Source organism: Phodopus roborovskii, unplaced genomic scaffold (assembly GCF_943737965.1).
Source record: "Phodopus roborovskii unplaced genomic scaffold, PHOROB, whole genome shotgun sequence".
Classification (NCBI taxonomy): Eukaryota; Metazoa; Chordata; class Mammalia; order Rodentia; family Cricetidae; genus Phodopus; species Phodopus roborovskii.
The window spans coordinates 4,009-26,490 of record NW_026125049.1 but is presented as its reverse complement, the minus strand read 5'-3'; the positions used below and the strand labels follow the sequence as shown (position 1 = coordinate 26,490).

At 39.5% G+C, this 22,482-nt stretch overlaps 1 pseudogene; it reads right to left on the bottom strand.

The window, feature by feature from the left end:
- Positions 1 to 884: 884 nt before the first annotated feature.
- On the bottom strand, positions 885 to 21,520 carry LOC127217831 (alcohol dehydrogenase 1-like; annotated as a pseudogene).
- Positions 21,521 to 22,482: the final 962 nt, after the last annotated feature.

Below are 22,482 nucleotides of genomic sequence, written 5' to 3'. Positions count from 1 at the left end.
TATTCATACAAGTGTATACATATCTTCAAAGTCAACATACCTGTTCATAAAAGTGCAGATACTTCTCCAAAGTCAATATACTTGTTCATACAAGTACACATACTTCCCCCAACGTTCACATACCTGTTCATACAAGGACACATAGATCTCCTAAGAAGAGTATTTGACTTCAGCTAAACTTCCCTCAATTCATTATCATTCTTACTTCACCATTTTTTCTTTTTACTGTATGATCCACTTCTTGAATGTTGTTAAAAATTGATATACAACATTTAACCTATCAGGATGGAAATTTTTACTTTAATATTTAAAGAGAATTCTCAGTATGGTTATAACAGCATGGGGAACACAATGACTGATAAGTGAACATAAGAAATTATCAAATTATCTTTCTTAAGGTCTAGAATTATGTTCTTGGAACTATGGCCTGGCTCCCTAGTCCTATAGCAGCCTGCTTGTTAAACACCACATGTATAACTTGCAGCCCGTCTATCACATACTATTATTATTGGAAGTGCTGAGTCAGAATTTCAGACTTGCTCTTATTTAAGATAGCAGTTCCATGTTCCCTGACATGCTGTGCTTTTACCCGATCCTCACATATTTCATGAGGAATAAAGTACAGACAGTGGAAAGTGTGGCTGGAAGGCTGAGCTCACAGATCCTGTGTGTACCTGCACAGAAAGATCTCTCTGCTCCACTGAGTTCCTGTGACTGTGGATTCCAGAGAGAAAAGTGTGCAAGAAGTTACAAGATGTACTGTGCTCAGTAGGAAAGATGGCGTAGGTGATTCAAATCAGAAGGAAGACTGGTATCCACCAGTTCCCCAGCTGAGGTGTGATAACTCTCGCTTAGGGTTGAAAACACTTTCATAGAAAATCCAGTTTCACGTGGAATGCTTGCATGAGTACTTTATTGTTAGTTTCTCTGAGGAACAAAATCAATGCTGTGATGTGACTGGTGCTGTGATTCAGTGGAGTGGAGGTGTCAGCAGTAGGAAGGCGTCACTATGGTCTCAGAATGTCAGGACAGTGCGGATACTGAAATATGAAACATAAGATGTTGTTTGCACATGTGAGTGAATAAAGCATGTGTCACAAGTCTCAATAAAAATCCATCCAAGTTCCCAACCATTCCATGCCCGTCCCTGTGACGAGGGTGAATTGGCAGTCCACCTTCTTCTGATCTTTCATGCCTTCTCTTGCTCTAAACTCACGCAGAACATCTTACTATGACTGCCATTTAGATTTTGCTTCACAGTTAGAATTCTTAAATAATATAAAGCCTGCAAGCCTGGTGTAAGACCTGCCACAGTGAACAATAATATTTATTTTTGCTATTTACCACAGAGTTTGTTGAAACTTTTTAGTCTTTGTTTCATTTAAACTTCATTCTGAACAGCAGCACTATAAGGTAGGCTATCATATTTTCTCCATTTGAGAACTGTGAAAACTGAGGCTTAGGTTTGTAAATTGCCCAAACTCACACATCTGTGTGTAGAGCCTGAACTGGTGACAGAAGCCAGGGACCCCATATTTGTTCTTGTCCCCATTTCTACTTATTTTCTGTGAACCATTTCTCCTGTCATTAAAATGATATTTTTTAGCTGGGCTTTGGTGGCATACGTTTTTAATCCCAGCACTTGGGAGGCAGAGGCAGGCAGATCTCTATGAATTTGAGGCCAGCCTGGTGTACAGAGCGAGTTCCAGGAAAGACTTCAAGGCAATACAGAGAAACCCTGTCTTGAAAAACCAAAAATGATAATGATAATAATAATAATAATAATAATAATAATATTTCCCCTACCCATAACTATAAATATATTGTTAAAGCTTACCTCTTTCCTGCACGAAGCAGATCGAATGCTTCATTTATTTTTTCAAAAGGTAAAACATGGGTGATTAATGGTTCCAGTGGAAACTTCTTAGCCATAAAGTCAGCCACAAGTTTGGGGACGGCATCTTTACTCTTATACCCTGGAAGGAGAGCAGCATCACTGTGAGATGCACTCACTGCAGGCAGGGGAGTTAGACAGGGAGACTTCCCAAGGCACCAAAGGTCCTAAAAGTGCAGAAGTCCAGAGGCTCCAACTCCTCCTGCCCTGCACCAACATTCTCATGATGTCACCTGACACGCAGGGCCTCTGGCCAATGAGGGCCGCTTATTAGTTCTTCCAAGGGAAATTACATTGTGGATGTTTGTACTCAGAGGAAGGGAGCTGTCCAGATTCAGGTAATGAGCACAGGCATAAACTCTGCCTGCATCCTATGAGGCATTTTGGGGCCTCTCAAAGACACAAGAGGATGCAGGCAGAAAAGCCCTGGCTGGTTTGTGGGGACAGAGAAGCCTGTCTTGGGATTTCCCTGACTCAGCTCTTGCTGTAGAGAGAACAGTGATTTTCATGTTTTTAAACCATGTTGCCTTCTAATATATGAACCTTTCTGTTACAAAATTGAAGAAATACCAAAGTAAGTTAAAATTTTGACACTCAAAGGTAGGATGACGGCTCAGTGAATGAAGTTCTTTTTTTGTTTTCTGACACAATATTTTTATTGATTATCTGGGATTTCACATAATGCACCTGATTACATTCACCTCCCAGGTTTACTACCCAATGCTTTTAACAACACCAGAGATGGGGGAAAATATACCAAATCCAATTTGTGTTGCCCATATACTCACTGTGGTGTGGTAACTCCCAGTGGCCAGACCCTTAAAAAAATTGAGTCTTTTCCCACCTCCACCCAATCAGAAGAGACCAACTGTGAAATGCTACACTTCATCATCCCTTGCACAATTTTTAAGAGGTTCTCTTCAATAACTTCCAATCTCTGGGAGGTTTTGTTTTCCTTTTCTTTTTTTCTTTTTTTGTCGAGTTGGGGGTGGGATTGTCACAGAACTGAGTTTATTCTCCAGAATAAAAAACAAAACAAACAAAAAATAGTAAGTATTAACATCTGATTCAGTGCTGGGGAGCTTGTAATTCCAGATCTGGAGAGAAGAACTGGTAGATTCCTGGGACTGGCTGGCCAGGACATATAGCCTGACTGTGAGCCTCAGGCCACTGTGGCCTCCTTTCTCAAAGAACAAGACAGATGGCTCCCAAGTAAGGACATCAAATGTCCTCTGATCTCCAAACACATCCACACGTCCACCCTGACAGAAGACAAGCAGAACTTGATCATTAGCTGTAAATACATACCACCAAATATTGCTCCTTTCCAGGTGCGACCCAGCAACAGCAACATGGGGTTCACCGAGAGGTTTTGGGCATTAGGAGGTACCCCCACAATGACATTTATACCACATGCTGCATGGCAGCTTAACAGGGAAGAATTCTGGAAGAAAAATAATATTAAAGTGGATTCTTTTGTGGTGTCTACTCACCATACACAATTTCATGTCATTTGAAAAAAATGTACAGGATAATTTTGTGAATAAAAGAGTGAATGAATGAGTTTATCATTACATCTTCCTTACACACTAATGAAGAAACAATACTCATTGAGAGCATGGAATGTCTTGTATTTCCAAGGAGAATATTGTTTCTTAATCATGTAACTCTCAGGCAATCTATGAGTAAGTTAATTCTCTTCATTTGTTCATTAATTACACTTTTGAAGTTAATACTCAGAACCAGAAATTTTGATGATACAGATGTAATGAGGACAGCATCAAAAGTTGTCTCTCATCCATTTGGAAAACTCCTTTGTTAATAATTCCTATTCTGGTGCTCATATCAAAAACAGTCATGCATTAGTTGGTTTTACATTTGGTTTGACGTTATTCTGTTATCTATAGAAAACCAGGAAATTTTCATATTTCACTTGATTTTTTCCTTCTAACATCTATAGAAGAAATTATTTAAATCCTCCAATATTTATGATGACTGGTCTTTTGATTTTTGACATTTAGAAAAAAAAATGTTCCAAGAACATGTGGGTATCAGACCTTTGGATCTTCAAATCAACTGACATCCCCAGTTTAAGATGAGTAAATAGGGAAAACAGAGTGAATCATAGAAGAGTTATGGCCCTGGGAAAAGCCAGAACCCTTAGCTTGGAAGGACTCTCTGTCCAAAGAGGAGATGCTATCCTTTCATGGATCTATCATTTGTCCCATCTTCTCTCAATTCAAGATTGATAAAAGGGTCACTCTCAGGGTACCACAGACATTCTCTGTCACCAACTCTGCTAGGGTTTTTTGGATAACCTCAGTAATGGTGATTTGTTAGGTCTATAGGTCATAGCTCTAGAATTCTAGAGGTCTCTTTTTGGGTGACATGTAACTGGAACAGTATTCTTTAGCAATGGATGGCATTTAAAATATTTGAAAGTAGTACCACATGTATCTCAAAAATACAAGCACAGTAAGTTTAGCAATAGTATTTCTTATCATTATCCCCAGCCCACCTTAACTTAGTGGTTACCACATTTCAGGTGGATCCATGGTAAATATGGTATATGTACTATGCCATGTAGATCACAAACTTAATTACAAAATGTATATCTCTTCAATTAAGAGGTATGGCAGAATCTGGGAATTCATAATAGAAGGTATGTACTCCAACATGTATATGTGAATTTCCTGCAGGTGCTCAGCACTGTGCGGTCTCTGTGTTGAAACATGGTGTTCTATTGAAGAAGTCACTCCTCTACATGTTATGCTAATATTACAATAATTGGCCCAAATAATTCATTATTCCTTTTGTCCATGCAATGAAACTTGAAAATGCTTGTTTAAATATTTAATTTCAAATATTAAATAATATTAAGAATGTTGAAGGAAATAATATTTGTCAACTTAAGACCAGAAATTGTGTTTGAGTTTGCTTGATGAATTGATTTTGATTGAAAAGGCTCCATTGAAAACGTTTCTCTGTTACAGGAGGAGAATTACTTGACAAAAGTTTGTAGTACTAACAAAAAGAGTTTATCAAATCAGAAATAAGAAATTTGAGTAGCAAACAGAACATGAGCCTTTGCCATTCAAAAATAGCTTTCTGCAGCAGATTTCTATTTTGCTGTCCAGAGAATATTATAGATGGCAGAAGGACAGATCTCAAGGTATGCCACAGTACCTACCATGGTGTCAAGCCGACCGATTACTTCAAAGGAAAAGTCCACCCCTCCATCGGTCATTTCCTGGAGCACCTCCTCAATGGGTTTGTTGTAATCTAGAGGGTTGATGCACTCAGTTGCACCCAATTCTTTGGCCTTTGCAAACTTGTCTTTGTTGATGTCCACAGCAATGATCCTGGCTGCTCCAGCTGTTTTACAGCCAATGATGACAGACAGACCGACACCTCCAAGGCCAAACACAGCACAGCTGGATCCTGGGGTCACCTGTGTTTTCAGAAAATACAAAGATGGATGAAACAGTGATTTGTAGAAAGTGCTCCAGGGTGAATAGGTACCTCCTTTGTCCTTTCTCATGGCTACCCAGACTTCATTCCATCTGCTGGTGAAACCTCTTCTGGTGACAGTTGCCCGAAGTGGTCCATCATTGCTTCTCAAAATTTGCTCAATATTAGCCATATCTGGAGAGGTTTCCCCTCCCCTTCATGATCCAGTAACAGCCTCTACCAGTTAATTCAATTCTCTGCAGGAGAAACCCCATTTCTATTCTAATGGGGAACCCCAGTTAAGATCAGCTGTAGTGAATGATCTTTGAATCCAACACAGAAATGGCTTTAATCTCTAAGAGCCACTCAATAACATCTTATACATACACAAAAGCAAATTGTATAAATGAAACAAATGATCAAGGTTACTCCAAGAGGCTACAGTGTAATCAATCCAACTATCCATCCATCATGAACTCCTTGGGTCACTAACTGTCAGTTGTCACAAGCAGGGTAATTAGAGCAGAAGAAGGCTAGGCAGCATTGAGAAGTCATTCCTGACTTAAAGTATCAGGAATGTATTTATGAAAATTAGAGGAAATCCAGCATGAGCCAACATAATCTCTGGGGGACTTCAAGGACAAATTTTTAAAGAAGCAAATGAAAAGTACTGAAACAAATTTTCCCTTAGTAGTGTCTATTTCAATATTCATCCATCAAATGTTCTTAAATGCTGTGGGGCACATAACTACATTCTACCTTGCTAAGAAAAAAGCAAGGCTTTTAATTGTGATGGAAGCAATAGACATAACATACTCTAGTTTCAGACTCAGCACACAATTTGAGAGAAGTTCTAATCTCTCCTTACTAACAGCAAGCAACAAAAATTTAGGTAAATAGCTTCATCTTAGTGGATTTACTTTCATAAAATCAAAGCCAATGCTAGATGTTGCAACCACTGGGAAGAAAACTATTTTTAAAAATTATCGCCTAAAATTATTGCCTCTAGTGAGTATGTGCTTGTGTACTTGTATGTGTGCATATCTGTGTAGTTTTGTCAGCAGGGAAGAAGAACAGGGATGAGGTATTGAATGTAAGAAATGCTTTGCTAAACTCTCTTGTGTCTTCTAGGACCCACTCAGTGGTGGCCCTGGTCCAGGTCTATGGAGTGAGGCTGGGAGAGAGCAAACTAATTGCTCTGACTGCATCAGTACCTAACAGAATCCATCATGACTGCTACAACAGAGTGTAGTGTCTTTCCAACTATAGAATGAGTGACTGTATGTGTTCCCAGATCTAAAATATGGTGGTGACATAGAAAATAAATATAGAATGTAGTTATTGAACATGAAACATTTACCTTCTCTTAAATCACTATCACCACAATTTTCATTATGTGTTCAAATTCCTCTTGGGCTTATTTTCTATTAATAATTTAATCAATACCATATACCTGTGAAAATGACATAGGAGAATCCTAGAGTAATAGACCAATGTTTTAAAGGCTCTGCTAACAACTTGCTTAGGAAATAATACGTCACACAAAGTAGAGTTTAGCTAAAGGATTAATGTCTTTAACACTACCATAGATAGTCCACTAAGCAGCTGTGTCAGAAACTATAGGGAAAGGTGTACTTCTAGCACAATTAAAGTCTAGGTTTTCTGGGGAAATGTTTCTGTTAAGGTTTGTTCAAATCCTCCTGCCAAAGGAGACACCCCTGGCCACAGCTGGCTGTCAACAAAGATGGTGCCTCATCCAGGTGTTCTTTGCCTCCCCAGGTGTCCTCTCCCGGTTTTTTTGAAGGGACATCAGGCAGTTCAGAGAGGCTGCACAGGTCACAGTGCCACTAAGTCCTGGTTCATCACTAAGCCTGGGTTTCTTTTCAGGAAAGTATCACCATTCAGGCAGACTGGCTTTAGGTAACAATGTTGGTCTATATTTTTAAAATCCAGCATTGGACCAAACCAAGTCCCCTGAGTGTGGGTGCCAATTAGGAGGCCTGGTCAATCTATGGGGCCTCTGATTGTGGAACAGTATTTATCCTTATTGCAAGAATGTACATTGGGAGCCCATTCCCTATGTAGAGATACTCTCTCAGCACAGATACATGGAGGAGTGCCTAGGCCTTCCCCGAAATGATGTGACAGACTTGGATGATCCCCATGGAAGGCCTGACCCTCCATGGGGAGTGGATGAGGTGTGGGATGGTGGGGGTCAGTGGGGGGCTTGGGAAGATTCTAGGGAGTGCGAACTGGGAGTGATCTGTAAAATAAGATTGTTTCAAAAAATAAAAATAAAAGTCTCGTTTGCCACACAGTTCTTCCCACTTGGGCTCTCTTTAGAGATAACAATGATGGCATCACCACTTTATCAACCTACCATATGTCCCAGATGACCAAGCTTGACAGTTTCTGACTCTTTAAAAAAAAACACCTTTAGTTGCTCAAAGTGTATCTTGGGACTGAGACATAACAGAGCATTGCAGACTACAGCATATGTAAAATGTTACTGCTCAAGATCTATGTCTCACATAATTTCTATGAGAGAACAGCTTCTCTTTGAACTATGGAGACTGGGTGCATACTATTACAGAGCGTTTCTTGAGTGTGTGAAGTGAATTCTCACTGGAGTTGGTGTAGTGAGATGGTCCTTCTGTGGCACTGATCACGCCCATTGGGGGGGTTGAGCCATGGGCGGAAGTGACCTGTGGAAGGAGGTCAGAGGAAGAGCCGGGGAAAGCTCTCTTGCTGGCATGAATAGGACAGGAGAGCATCCGGTGGAATTTCCTGGTGTTCATCTGTCTAGGTTGTAAGTTATTTCTCCCTGAATAAGCATCTACCCAGCCTATTTGTTTATCCTGATCCTTATTTAACAGCAATATCTGGTGTCAGAAGTGGGATTAGGATTTTTAGGGGACCTGTGTTTCACCCAGGCGACAGACACCTCTCCCCTCCCCCACCATCCCCAACAGGCAGGGTCCCTTGACTAACCAGGTGGACTCACCACAACTTTGGCACATTTGCCGCTTCCTTACGGTAAAGGAGATCTTTGCCGCCAAAGCAGGCCTGAGAAGGCACTCACTGCTTCTCATTTTTTGCCCATTTCTGCACTGCACTTTGCATTCGCCCAGAGGCGCTTGGCACCCTCCCTGCTTGTACATTTTCCCGCAGTTAGCCCTGCAGTCCCGGCTATTTGACAAGACTCCTTTTACTCGTTTGTCTAACAAAATTTCGCTTGCCATAATTTGCAGAACCGGGATCAAACGGGTCCTCTTTGGCAGGATGCCATTTGGTGGTACACTTCCGGGCACAACCGGGATCAGATGGGCCTCAGCGGCTAGACACTATTTGGTGGTACATCTCCAGGTGTAACTACCACAAGCTGAGATCTACAACTAAAAGCATCAAAGTTCCAGGACAGCAGAATTACACCTAAGGTAATTGTAACATCCTTTGCAATTTAAGCTGATATAATATCTGAGATCAATTGTTCCATAACTATAGCAAATAATTTTACAATGCAGGACTTTAGGAATTATTTTACTTCATATATAGAAGGGATTTTAACAGAAGAAACTTATGACTGGACCAATAAGTACTTTTATTTTGTAATAGCAATGGGCTTTATCATTAACATGATATTCTTAAAGAAATGGTTTGAGATTACAGCAAACAATAAGGAACTTGTACAAACCATAGGAGACTTAGTAACAAGGATTCAAAACATTGAAAATGATAGAATTCAAAGCATAGAAAGTATAGAAAGAAAGGTTCAGAATATTGAAGATGGCATTGGAGAGTTGACAGGTAGAATACAAACCGTGGAACATGAAAATGACCAAGTAAAAAACAGAATTTGTTTCATGTCAGATACCTCAATAACCAGAAGAGAAACAATGCAATGCATTAACACGCTAGCAGAAACAGCTCATTCCTGGTTGGAGGAAGCTACTAATAAGTTTAAAAACTGGAACATCAGATAGAAAGACTAGATGATAGAATCTCTTCCATGTCTGAGGATGATGGCAAGCTAGCAGATAGAACATTGTTTCGAGAAGGCAGTTTACATGCCATTCAGATAATTTCTAAGGATGAGAAGATTACAAGCATGGAATCATTTGTAGCTGGAGAAATTAAGAAACTGACTGATGCAATGAAGGCTCTAGAAAGTTATTTGATTCAAGAAGTTTGACACTCAAAGAAACAATGGTGAATAGATTTCAGGCTTTAGAAGACCTTCAGTCTGATACATCAGAAGAAGAACTACAGGTTAACAGGGCATGAAAAAGACTTAAAATTTTCAACACCATTTAGGGTCAGGGGAGCTTTCCCTGTATCTATTAATGAAAAACCAGCAACGAAAAAACACCCAAAAGGTGTCATTGCATATCAGTGGGAACCAATAAGTATGAAAGATTTAAAAGGTATAAAGGAAGCCGTAGTCTCTTATGGCATGCACTCACCATATGTGAAGCAATTAGTAGAATCATGGGCAAGGATTAACAAGGTAACCCCTAAGGATTGGGATCAATTAATATCAGCTGTCGTTGAAAACTCCTCTCAATTAGAATGGAGGGTTTTACGGAGAGAGGAAGCAAAAGCTCTTGAACTTCAGAGCTTAAAGAAAGGTTATAAAGCTCCCCAAGATAAAATTCTTGGTGAGGGTCTCTATGCTGACCCAGAAACCCAAGCTGCCTATGATGAACATATCTTGTCTCTATGCAGTACAGCAGCTCTGAATGCTTGGGATAAGGTTCATGAATTAGGAGAGAGGATAGAACCCTATACCAAGATAAGGCAATGACCTAGAGAACGCTTTAGTGTCTTTCTAGAAAGATTTTCTAGGGCAGTACAATTAGAGGTAGCAGACATAGATTCTAGGCGAATACTCATAGAATCTTTAGCTTATGAGAATGTGAATCCTCAATGCAAACAGGTGCTGTGGCCTTTAAAATTGCGGTCAGCACCCTTGGATAAATGGGTCCTATATACAGGCAACATTGAGTATAATGACAATAAGACTGAAGCATGGGTAGGAGAAGCCATATCTAAAGGTCAAAGAAGACATCAAGATAACAGCTCCTTACTATGGTGACTTAGAAGCTTGGGTAGGGAAAAGCCATCTCCAAAGGTTTGAAGAGATATCAACATGTCAGTTGTTATAACTGTGGTAAGATAGGACATCTAAAAAGAAATTGTAGGCAAAGCTTCCCTAGAAATAACACTCCCAGGAATGAATCAAACAGAAGGCCTCAGCCTCCTGGGTTATATAGAAGGTGTGGCAAAGGCAGACACTGGACAAATGAGTGTAGATTGACCAGAGACAAGCAAGGAAATCCTTTACCATCGGGAAACTCCTTGGGGGGCCTCTTGAAGGTCCCCACGTCACAGGTGTCCCGAACATTCCCAGTCACAGTGGAAGACAATCTCCCACAGGACAATTAGAAAATTCTGTGCCTATTATGAAAACTCATACCACTCTGGATGACAAACTAGTGACAGAAGTTGAATCAAACATGACAGAAGGAAATAAAAAACGTATATTTTGGCAAACCACTATAAATTGTCATAGGCCTAGAATGATAGTTAAGATGAACAATAGACTGTTTGACAGTTTACTGGACACAGGTGCAGATGTAACTATCATATCTAATAAATCTTGGCCTTGAAGATGGCCCCTGCATGAGGTAAATGTTCAATTCTTAGGGATTGGAACCCTGTCTCAGGTAAAACAAAGCAAGAAATGGATTGAATGTTTAGGACCAGAAGGACAGAGAGGAAGTTTGAGATCATATGTGGCTGATGTAGTGATAAATTTATGGGGTCGTGATCTATTACAACAATGGAATACACAGATTACCATTCCTCCAGTATTAGATAGGAAACATAAACAACCTCATGATTGTGGAAAAAATATTATAAAGTACTATACAAGACAGATACCAAATATCCAGGCTGTTCAAAAACAGAATACAAGTGCTGAACAGAGGAACCAAAAGCCCTGCCTTTAAAATAGCTAACAGAGGAAACTGTCTGGGTAGGACAATGGCCTATAAACTCTGAGAAGTTAGAAGCTTTAGAAAGCCTGGTTCAGGAACAGCTAAATGCTGGACATATTGAGGAATCAACCAGCCCTTGGAATTCTCCTGTATTTGTGATCAAAAAGAAATCTGGTAAATGGAGAATGCTTACAGACCAGAGAGCTGTCAATAAAGTTATCCAGCCAATGGGCTCTCTACAGCCTGGAATGCCCTTGCCTTCTTTGATAACCAAAGAATGGCCTGTTATAGTTATTGATTTATAGGATTGCTTCTTCACTATACCTTCACATTAACAAGATAAAGAGAAATTTGCCTTCACAGTACCTAATTACAATAATTCTCAACCGGTGAAGAGATATCAATGGAAGGTTTTGCCACAGGGAATGCTAAATATCCCCACCCTGTGCCAATATTTCATACAAAAACCACTAGAAATAATTCATAAACAGTTTCCACAATCCATAATCTATCATTACATGGATGATATATTGTTAGCTGACTCTAAAGGAGAAATATTAGAAAAAATATTTGAGAAAGTAAAGGAAGTTTTACCTCGCTGGGGATTACAAATTGCACCTGAAAAAATACAAAAAGGAGAGTCTATCAACTACTTAGGATATAAAATAGGTCTACAGAAAATTAGACCACAAAAAGTACAGATCAGAAGAGATTGCTACCAGACTCTTAATGATCTTCAAAAATTACAAGGAGAGATAGACGGTCATGATTTGAAAAACTTGAAAATGGCCCTAAAAGGAGATAAGGACTTGAATAGTACATGAATACTATCAGCTGAAGCTGAGAAGGAATTAGAATTAGAAAAGAGGGATACTAGAAGCACATGTGGACTGTGTGGATCCAAACCTAGACTGTATTCTGGTTATATTACCATCTAGAGAATATCCTTCAGGGATTTTGATGCAGAGAGAAGATATCATATTAGAATGGATATTCCTACCACATAAACAGAATAAAAAACTAAAAACATATATAGAAAAGATCTCTGACTTGATTATAAAAGGTAAATTAAGACTTCGTCTGATAACAGGAAGGGACCCAGCAGAAATTATAGTACCTTTAACTAATGAAATTTCCTCCTTATGGAAAAGTAATGAATATTGGCAGAGAGCTTGCAGTAACTTTTTGCAACAATTAGCAACAACTATCCCAAAACTGAGAGAATCAAATTCATAAAGAAAACGATTTGGATCCTTCCACGCATTGTAAGAAAAATACCTATTTCTGGAGTTCATACATTCTACACTGATGCAAATGAATCAGGTAAGGCAGGATATAAATCAGGAAAAATTAGCAAAGTGGTTCAAAGCCCTTACAATTCTGTACAAAAGGCAGAATTGTATGCCATTCTCATGGTACTTATGGATTTTACAGATCCCCTCAATATAGTTACTGACTCTCAATACACAGAGAGAGTCGTTTTACACATTGAGACTGCAGAATTTATTCCTGAAAATACAGAATTAACTTCATTGTTTATACAGTTACAAGATACGATCAGAAAGAGGACTCATCCTATATATATATAACACACATCAGATCCCATACGGGTCTGCGAGGTCCTCTAGCACAAGGCAATGATGAAATTGATCGTTTATTGATAGGAAGTGTGCTAGAAGCCTCAGAGTTTCATAAGAAACACCACGTGAACAGCAAACGTTTAAAAAATGATTTTTCTATCACTTGGGAACAAGCCAAGGAAATAGTAAGGAAATGTCCTACTTGCTCATTCTATAACCAAACTCCTTTACCACCAGGCAGTAACCCTAAAGGTATAAATAGGAATGAATTATGGCAAATGGATGTGTTTCATTTTGCAGAATTTGGAAAATTAAAATATGTACATCACACTATAGATATATTTTCAGGGTTTCAATGGGCTACTGCTCTGAGCTCTGAAAAGGCTGATTCTGTTATCACACACCTGTTAGAGGTAATGGCCATTATGGGCATACCTGCACAAATAAAAACTGACAATGCTCCAGCATATGTCTCCAGCAAATTGAAACAGTTTTTTGAGTATTATAACATAAAGCACATAACTGGTATACCACACAATCCTACAGGACAAGCAGTGGTTGAGAGATCCAATCATACTTTAAAAGAAATGCTCCATAAACAGGCAGGAGGAAACCAAGACACCCAAACACAGATTACATAATGCTTTATTAACATTAAACTTTCTTAATGCTGATGAAAAAGGAAAAACAGCTGCAGAAAGACACTGGACAATAGAAAAAACTTCTGAACTAAATCAGCCAGTGTAGTTCAAGGATGTATTGACCTCAGAATGGAAAGCAGGGTATGTGTTCCGTTGGGGTAGGGTTTTGCATTTGTACCTACAGGAGAAGAAAAACTATGGATACCATCTAAGTTAATCAAGATCCGAGTTGAATAAGAGAAACATCTTAATGAAGAGAAATGACAAGACATCCAACAAATTAGGTCCCATGAGGTGTGCTGAGACCTCTCAAACGTAGGGGAATTTTTCTGTTCTTGTTCTTACAGAAAAACAGAGAAAACCTATCATCAAACAGCCAAAAGACACTGAAATTGTAGGTACCTACAGAAGAGAAGACAGCTCTTCAGAAACAATCACTTAATGAAGCAGAATCTGATATATAGTAAAAATATTTAATCGTAGTAAACTATTTCTATACAGAAATCTATTTCTCTCTACTATCTAGTATTCCTGAAGTCCCAATTCATGTAAACCAATGCTGGCTCTGGAGATGGATTTGGCTTTCCTTCTCTAAATGCAAGCATGTTGTTAAGATTAAATTCATGGTTTCTGCCTTAAATCAAGAAGCCAATTGGTGTAAGGCACAAGAAAACAAAATTGGGGACTCATTTCTTATACGCAATTTTCTCTCTGAAATACTAATTTTCTCACACACATTTTAATGCTTAGTTTTGTCTTTCCCTAATGCATACCTTAAAACTTGAAAATTTTACTTTAATATTGATGTGTAAATTTTCCACAAGGAATAATAACAATTCCTAACAGCAGTTTTTGAACTCTCCAGAAAGAAGATGGGGCTACACATCATTGTTTCCACTTGACTCAACCTGATGCATCTGAACTATAACTTCACCCTAAAACCAGTTTGAGACTGTTTTGCTCGAGACAACTTATGACTAGGTAGCTGTAATGATGCACCTTCTTATTACATGCTGGCCAGAGTTGCAAATAGAACTACAGTCAAGCATTTTCTGCCACACAGTGACTAGCTACATATGTCACAGCCAGTTCTGTTGAGAAATTTGGTTGCTAAAAATTTTCTTCCTACAGGATCCATTGGAGCAATCATCATCCCATTTCAACAGGAAGTAACCTTAAGATAACGACGCCCCCTTTCCCTACCCTTGGAATTTTGGGATAATAGTCATCTTCTTTGGCTTGGTTTTAGTTATTTAGGGTTGGGTATGGAAGGTGATGCTTACACTCAGGTTTATCTTTTAGACAGGAATAGGGAATGGTTGGGAAAGGTATGGTTTAGATGGGATATAGGTAGATTAGCCTATTTTTCTTGTGATTTTGAGTAAGAATGAGATAGTATTTTACAGCTTACATTGTTATATATTCTTATATTTGGTAAGCTATGTAAAATTAAGTTTATATTTTGTTATATTGTGTGAAATCATTCCACTTATGATGTTTATTGCACATTATTTTTACCATATTTTGTGTATGTATACTTTTCTTGTATCAAGACATTTTATATATTGATACAATTTGGGGTATTTATCATGCTGCCCTTTATAGTTCTACCTCTTGGATTGACATTTCTACTCTACCTCTATTTTAGGGATTTATATGTATGTATATGTATATAGTTATATTAAGTATTTGTTCCTGCTTTACTCAGGGAAGTTTTAAACAGTTTTTTTTAGCTAAGTTCATGAATATTACAGATTATCTTCACTCATGTTTCCTGTACCTATGAGATTAGTCAGATATAGATGCTTAATCTTCAATCACTTCATAGACATGCAGAACATGGCATTTAAATGTTTTTATATTAGTACTCCATTGACATGAGACACTGTTGCTCCTGACAGCACCATGCACTTTCCCAAAAATATGTTGGACATTGTTGTTGCTCCTGCTGGAGTTCATTCTCGCCTCAGCTAATGGCCTGTTGGGCAAATAATTGCCCCCACCTTGACCACTGATTTGGACATACAGTCCTATGTGCTTGCAGGAGACAAATATAAAAGACTGCTGGACCTTGCCAAGTCAGGGTAAGACAGCCATTCTACCTCCCTGATGTTGTTGTGGTCTGTCAAGTTCTCTTGGCCTTAGCCAAAACTGGGTATACCAACGTTGCTGTGAGACCTAGGGTGACTGTCCAGGTGGCTTGCTGTTTCTGTCCTTGCTGCACCTTTTGGAAGTTGTCCATCCTCACTTCCTGTCTACTCTAGTATCGTTATTTTCCTTCTCAGGTCTTGATGAGCTTGAAGATTAAAATATCACAACTATTATTCTCTCTTCCTAGTTAGATATATTAGGTACTAGACTTACGTTTTCCAGCTTAGGACAACTCTATTGTAAACTCTGTTATGCCTTCACCCTAGGACTAGATATGTAGGTCATTTTGTTCTCGATTTTCCTTTTCTTAGAGCACACTTGTTACTCATTGTTTTGTATATAGTTTTGTATTAAGCCTAAATCTTTTCTTTAGACTAAAAGGGGAATTATAGTGAGATAGTCCTTCTGTGGCACTGACCTCACCCATTGGGGGTGGATCCATGGGCGGAAGTGACCTGTGGAAGGAGTTCTGAGGAGGACCCGGGGAATGCTGTCTTGCTGGTGGGACTTGGACAGGAGAACATCTGGTGGAACTTGCTGGTGTTCATCTGTCTAGGTTGTATGTTATTTCTCCCTGAATAAACATCTATTCGGCCTATTTGTTTATCCTGATCCTTATATAACAGCAATAAGTTGGAGAGGCTTATTTCTCTTCTACAAAAACACGCTCGATTCCTTGAGCAATTGCTGCCCTTCTGGTCCTCCAGTATGCATGGGCTTATTCATAGGCTACAGTTCATCTTACCTTGGCGACTTTGACAGCAGAGCCATAGCCGGTTGAGAACCCACAGCCGATGAGGCAGACTTTCTCGAGTGGTGAAGCTCCGTCGATTTTAGCTACTGCTATCTCATCTACCACAGTGTACTGCGAGAACGTGCTGGTACTAACGAAGTTGTGGATTGGCTTTCCTCTGCAGGTGAACCTGGTGGTGCCGTCCAGCATGGTCCCCCTTAGCTGTACCAAACTGGCCAGAGAAACACAGGAAAAAAAAAGACATGAGACAGGATGAAAGCAGTGGGCAGCCTAATGGTGCAAGAGGACATTAGAAACCTACTCGCTTTTTGCACACAAGTTGCTTTCCGGGTGCTTGCAAACCCTGCATTTCCCGCACTGGGGAGAGAAGAGTGGGATGACTTTATCACCTGCAGGGAAACAACAAAATGACTTCAGTGTCTGTCCAGGAAATAATGAAGCAAGCACATGAGACCCACACGTAGAGACGCGTGTCTTTGAAAAGTCACCTAGTGATAGGACCCGACCGCACTATAACTCATGGGTCGTTACCTCCCAGCCTTGCTATTCATCCAGGTTTATATGTGCCTGAAGATCTCCAAAGAGAAAGAGGAGATGTCCATCAATAGCAGTTAACCTTGTTGTGTGCCTCAGTTTCTCTTGGGGACTTTCACATATTAGTCTAATCAAATCTTGTATATTCTCACTGCTAAGTTTAAATATATGCCTTAGTGGCAACTTACTATGTTAGCATAGGATGTTGGAGAGGTCTGACATTTTATATAACAGTTACAATAAAACTAAAATAAAACCAAACACAACATAGGACATATTGTATAATAAACTTAAAACAAATTAATCTTGATCATATGATAAAATTGAAATAAGTATTTTGATTACTATTTTTTCTCCTTTTGAAAAAAGATTTATTTTTATTTATGTTTATGTGGGATTACCAATGTGTGCATGCCACTTGTGTGTGGGTGCCCTTGGAAGCCAGCAGGGGACATTGGGTCCCCTAGGGCAGGAGTTACAGGTCATTCTGAATTGTCCAACTGGGTGCTCTAGAAGAACAGGATGTGACTTTAATCACAGAGTCATTTCTCCATCGCCCAGGGTTTAGCTCTTCAAAGTGATTGTGCTTCTCTTAGTATTAAAGGAATACTTAAAATAATAATCCTAGTTATCTTCAGAGGAAGCATAATAAAATATGACAAAGAAGTGATAACTTACTACAGAAATCTCAGTTTTTAACAATGACTTAAATATTTTCCCTAAGAAATAAAAGGCGACTTTTGCTCTTGTTTATTATCTGATAAATAATTATGTCTCCAACAGCCTCTACTTCCTCTTCTGGGAATGATGCTCTTGGCACCAGAAACAAAACCCAAGCCCCAACGATAAAGGATTCTGTACCTGGTTTCACAGAAGTCACCCCTTCTCCGACGCTCTCCACAATACCGGCTCCCCGTGGCCTAAAACTGCAGGAAGAGGTGTGACAAAGTTTCCACTAATCACATGATCGTCTGATCGGCAGACCCCGGTGGCCACCATCTACAAATTAGACATGCAGTTCACTTAGCTAAGTTCGCCACTGTGGGGTTTAACACACTGTTCTGAACCTGTGCTTCCAATCATTCCCCATTGATTCCAAATTCAAATATTCCACATAGGTCCAACGTTTTCGTGTTTACATCTATCTTTTCGCAATAAACAGCTTAAGCGTCATTGACCCTGAGATATGTATTTTATACAGTATACAAAAGTACATGCTTGTTATGGAAATAGAAATCGGAAAAGAGCACCTAGAAATTACCTAATACTAATTACATTTTGGAATCAAGATGCTTAGCACTTTAGAAACACAGAATATTTAAATTGTTTTTCAGGGATTATGTTAAACATATTTTAGTCACTTCAAACTTTTAGCAGTTATCAATAGCTTGCCTTAGTAACAGCTTTATTCATTGTCAGGACAAGCCTCTTCAAAGGGGCTATTAATGGAGTTTTGGATGGGTCTCTGGAGTTATCTGAGTTTTTCAAACCTAACTTTCTAGATGGTGAAAGTGGGGGTTACCTTAATGCGAACTTCATGGGCCTTGGGAGGTGCAACTTCTATGTCCTCTATGGAGAAGGGCTTGTGAATTTCCCATAGCACAGCTGCTTTGCACTTGATTACCTGGGAGATAAAGGTTACATCACCTCCAAGGAGATCACTGCCCCATGAGATGTCTCAGGGTCTGCCACCCATTGTTACATGCAAACACACATTTCTCATTTACAATTAAAAAAAAACATTAAAAACTGGTGACACTGTAGCCCAAGGTCAGGAAAATTCAACTAAATGTAATGTACCTGGGAGAATTGGTGTAAGCTCCTTCAGGCTCTGCTTATACTTTTTTTTATACTTTTTTTTTTTTTTTTTTTTTTTTTTTTTGCTTGATTGTCTCTGGTATTCTGCAAGAGGTTGTTTGACCAAAATCATTGGGTGTATGTTTAATTCTAAAATGATAATTATTAATATACTTTTGATGCTGGGGATAAAACCCAGAACTTTGTGCATTCAGGCATGAACTCTGTCACAGAGTTAGCACCCAGGCTTTGGATTTCTGGGACAATAGTCTAATAAGCATCCCAGGCTGGCTTTGACTATGAACCTTTCTGTCTTGGCCTTCCTAGTGCTGGGATTTCAGAGATGTTCTACCATACCTGGCTATGAGATGTGGTTTGTTCTTTTGTGCATAATTTTCTCTTATTTGTTGATGAATAAAACACTGTGGCCAATACATGCAGGGAGATAGGCAGGACTAAGTGAAGAGGAGAATTCTGGGAAAGGTGGGCCAGAAAAAATGGGCATATAGCCACTGGAAGGAAAGGATGCATCAGGCATTCTTTGGCAAAATAAGACCAGTTGGAAATACTTAGATTAATAGAAATGGGTTAATAATTAATACAGAGCTAGCCACTGGCCAACAGTTTGATAGTTAATATAGTGTCTACCTGTTTATTTGGGGCAAGGCCGCTGCAGAACCAGGTGGGAAATCCCAAATAACTACATTATTATTTTATTCTTCTAGGAAATATAAATACAAACCTGTAATCACCACAGTGCTGTTATTGACCTTTTACCTGAGAACCTGGGATTCCCTGATCCTCATTTCTTGATTGGTTGAAATAATTGGGGTTTCCCCACTTAACTTTTTCAGTCATTTTTTTCTAACTACTTTTCTTTGAGATGTAATAAGCAATCTTATTCATAACCATGATATGAATCAGAATAAAAATACTGACAAGTGGCCCTTCTGTGACTCTCAACCCATCCTTTCAATATGAATGGCATCACACTGTATATGCAGAAGCCTCTGCACAGAACACCCAGTTCTCACTGTGAGCTTTTGGAAGTTTACCCACTCTTAATGACATCTGTGCCAACAGAGTCATAGGTTTTATAATTAAGCAATTAGATAGAACTAATCAGTTCATTATTATCAATACCTCTTGTATGTCCTGGGTGCCACACACAGATTGAACGAGGAACTGTGACTTTGTGGAAAATGTCACACCTATGCTAAGTGTGTATTCTTAGTGATGACACATGATTCAGTTTTTTTTAGCATTGGATATTGAGCCAGGGTAGGAAGAGAAGACAGGAGAGAGAGAGAGACAGAGGGAGGGAGAGAGAGAGAGAGGGAACACAAACATAAAAGAGGGAGCCATTATTGGTTTGAAGAGAAAACTGAACCTAAAGAAAGGGCTAGGGAACTTTAAGACTGACCGACTCCAACTAACAATCTGAGCAACTGTGGAAAGGCTACCATAAGTGCCCTACCCGGATAGTGAGAGTCAACAACTAACTTATCCACCATTATGGAGCCCTCATCTAGTACCTGTTAGAAACAGAAGCAAACACCCATAACTAAACATTGAGTTGAACTAGAATCCAGATGCAGAGAGAGAGGACAAGACCAGGTTGCAGAAACACAAAGAGACTGCTGACCTGAACAAGGAGGAGCTAACGGGCCCACAAACTGAGAGCTGGTTAACCAGCATGTGACTGACTCAGACACCCCTGAACATGGGTCTCAGCTAGAAGGACTGAGCAGTCTAAGGGACCTCAGACAGTGGAACCAGGATGTATCCCTGGTGCACAAAAGGACTTTGCGAACACATCCCCCATGAAGGGATACTGCCTTAACCTAGAGACATGAGAGAAGCCCTAGTGCCTACTTCAAATGACTTGACAGATTTACATGACCACATGGATGGCATTGCCCTACATGTGGAATTGGGGTTGGGGGATGGGAGGGGAGGGTGGTCAGGTTGTATGTGAGGGGGGAGAGAAGGTAAGAGGGAGGAAGTGAGGGAGGGAGAGAGGGAAGGAGAGGGACCTGGGACCGACATGTAAAATAAAAAATAATAATAAAAAATAAATAAATTTTAAAAAACTGAATGATTTTTTTAAAGAGGGAAGAGACTATTGTATAGAATTTCTAGCAATTTTGTGAAATCCCAATTTTAAAAGTAATGTAATCTTGCTGTGTACAATCATAATGCTTTAAAATCAATCCACCTCTTGTTAGAAATTTATCTAAAGGTTACAGGGACAGTTCTACTAAGTTCCCGGAGTCAAATCCTGTTATAAAGCATTTCTGTTTTCATATAAAAATATGTGATTACAAAGACTAGCAGGCTATTGTTATCTTAATGTAAACACAGACTTTACATAAAAGATCTTTTTTAGACTTCTTATTTACAAAGTAGTCACAGTTGGCTGAGAATAAATTCCCCCTACTGCAAAGTTAAAGAGGAAATGAAGACGTTCCCAGACCTGGATTCTATGTACTCTCATTAAAGATATAGTAGTAGTCTAGTTGCACTGTAGCCCAGTGCATATGTTCTACTGTAACATACGTTTCATATTGCATTTCAGTGCATGCTATTCCTGAGTTAGGAACCTACATCTTTTTGCATATTAAGGAGAATATATTTCTAACAGTAAGATGTTTTTCTTACTTTTCCAGCTGTGCTCATGCTGTCTGTCCTTGCTGCTATCTGTAGATTAATGGGTCCTTGTAGGCTTCTTCCCTCCTCAAGTGTACCGGGCCAAGTTGCACAAGAATTTTGTTAGCTGTGATGTCAGCTGATTGCACATGTGATCTGTTCGTTTATGACACTCCCATCTGTTTATTCTTGCTGCAAGTTAAGTAGAAACAAAGTGCACTGGCCTGACAAGGAAAACTTGCTCTGGGGTTGTGCTGTTGGGCACATTTTGTTTTCATTAGGTTTAACAATTCCTTTCTGTTCAATTTCCTTCTTTCTCAATCAACTCTTTCCCGTTATCAGTCAGGTTAGAGCTCTGTTTTCCTTTGCCTAAAAGAGGCTGTAAATTAAAGTTCACATGTTGCTTAGTAAGGAGGACATGTAGTAGGATAGATGAAATAGATGCAAATTCAGGGGGGAAGATTTGGGCTCCATTCCTCTTCAAAGAAAGCACCCCGAGGCACAGCAAAGATGCTGAGGCCCCTGGTATCTCTGCAGTGCACAATCCTGGTTAGCACTGATCAAGAGCCTGTGGCAGGCATGGAACTGGCCCTAGAGGTGGCAGTCATGAGTAAGAGATGGACTCCTGTCCTGCCAAGAGACAGCAGCTGCAACATGCCCTATTCCTTCTAGCTGAGAGAACTTGGACATATCTAATGCTCTTTGCCATAGTTTCCTTCTCGTAAGATAAGGATGAACCAGAGTGTCATCAGAGACTGCCACACCAAGTGAAACAGTAAGCACATGTGCTTATCATGGATCCACATAGGTAGGACACAGCTCAATGAATTACAGCTACAACCATCATGCATGAAAATAAACTCGCAGTACACTGGAGGGGGAAGGTACACAGGAGTGTATGCTCCTCAGCTAAGTAGTAAGTGCTAGGAAGAGCAGGGTTGTAGAGAGCATGGATTAGAGTCATCTAAAGAATGATTGCTTTGGCAAATGGGCCAAAAGTCACTTAAGCCATGTCCATTGTCCTTTGTTTAAT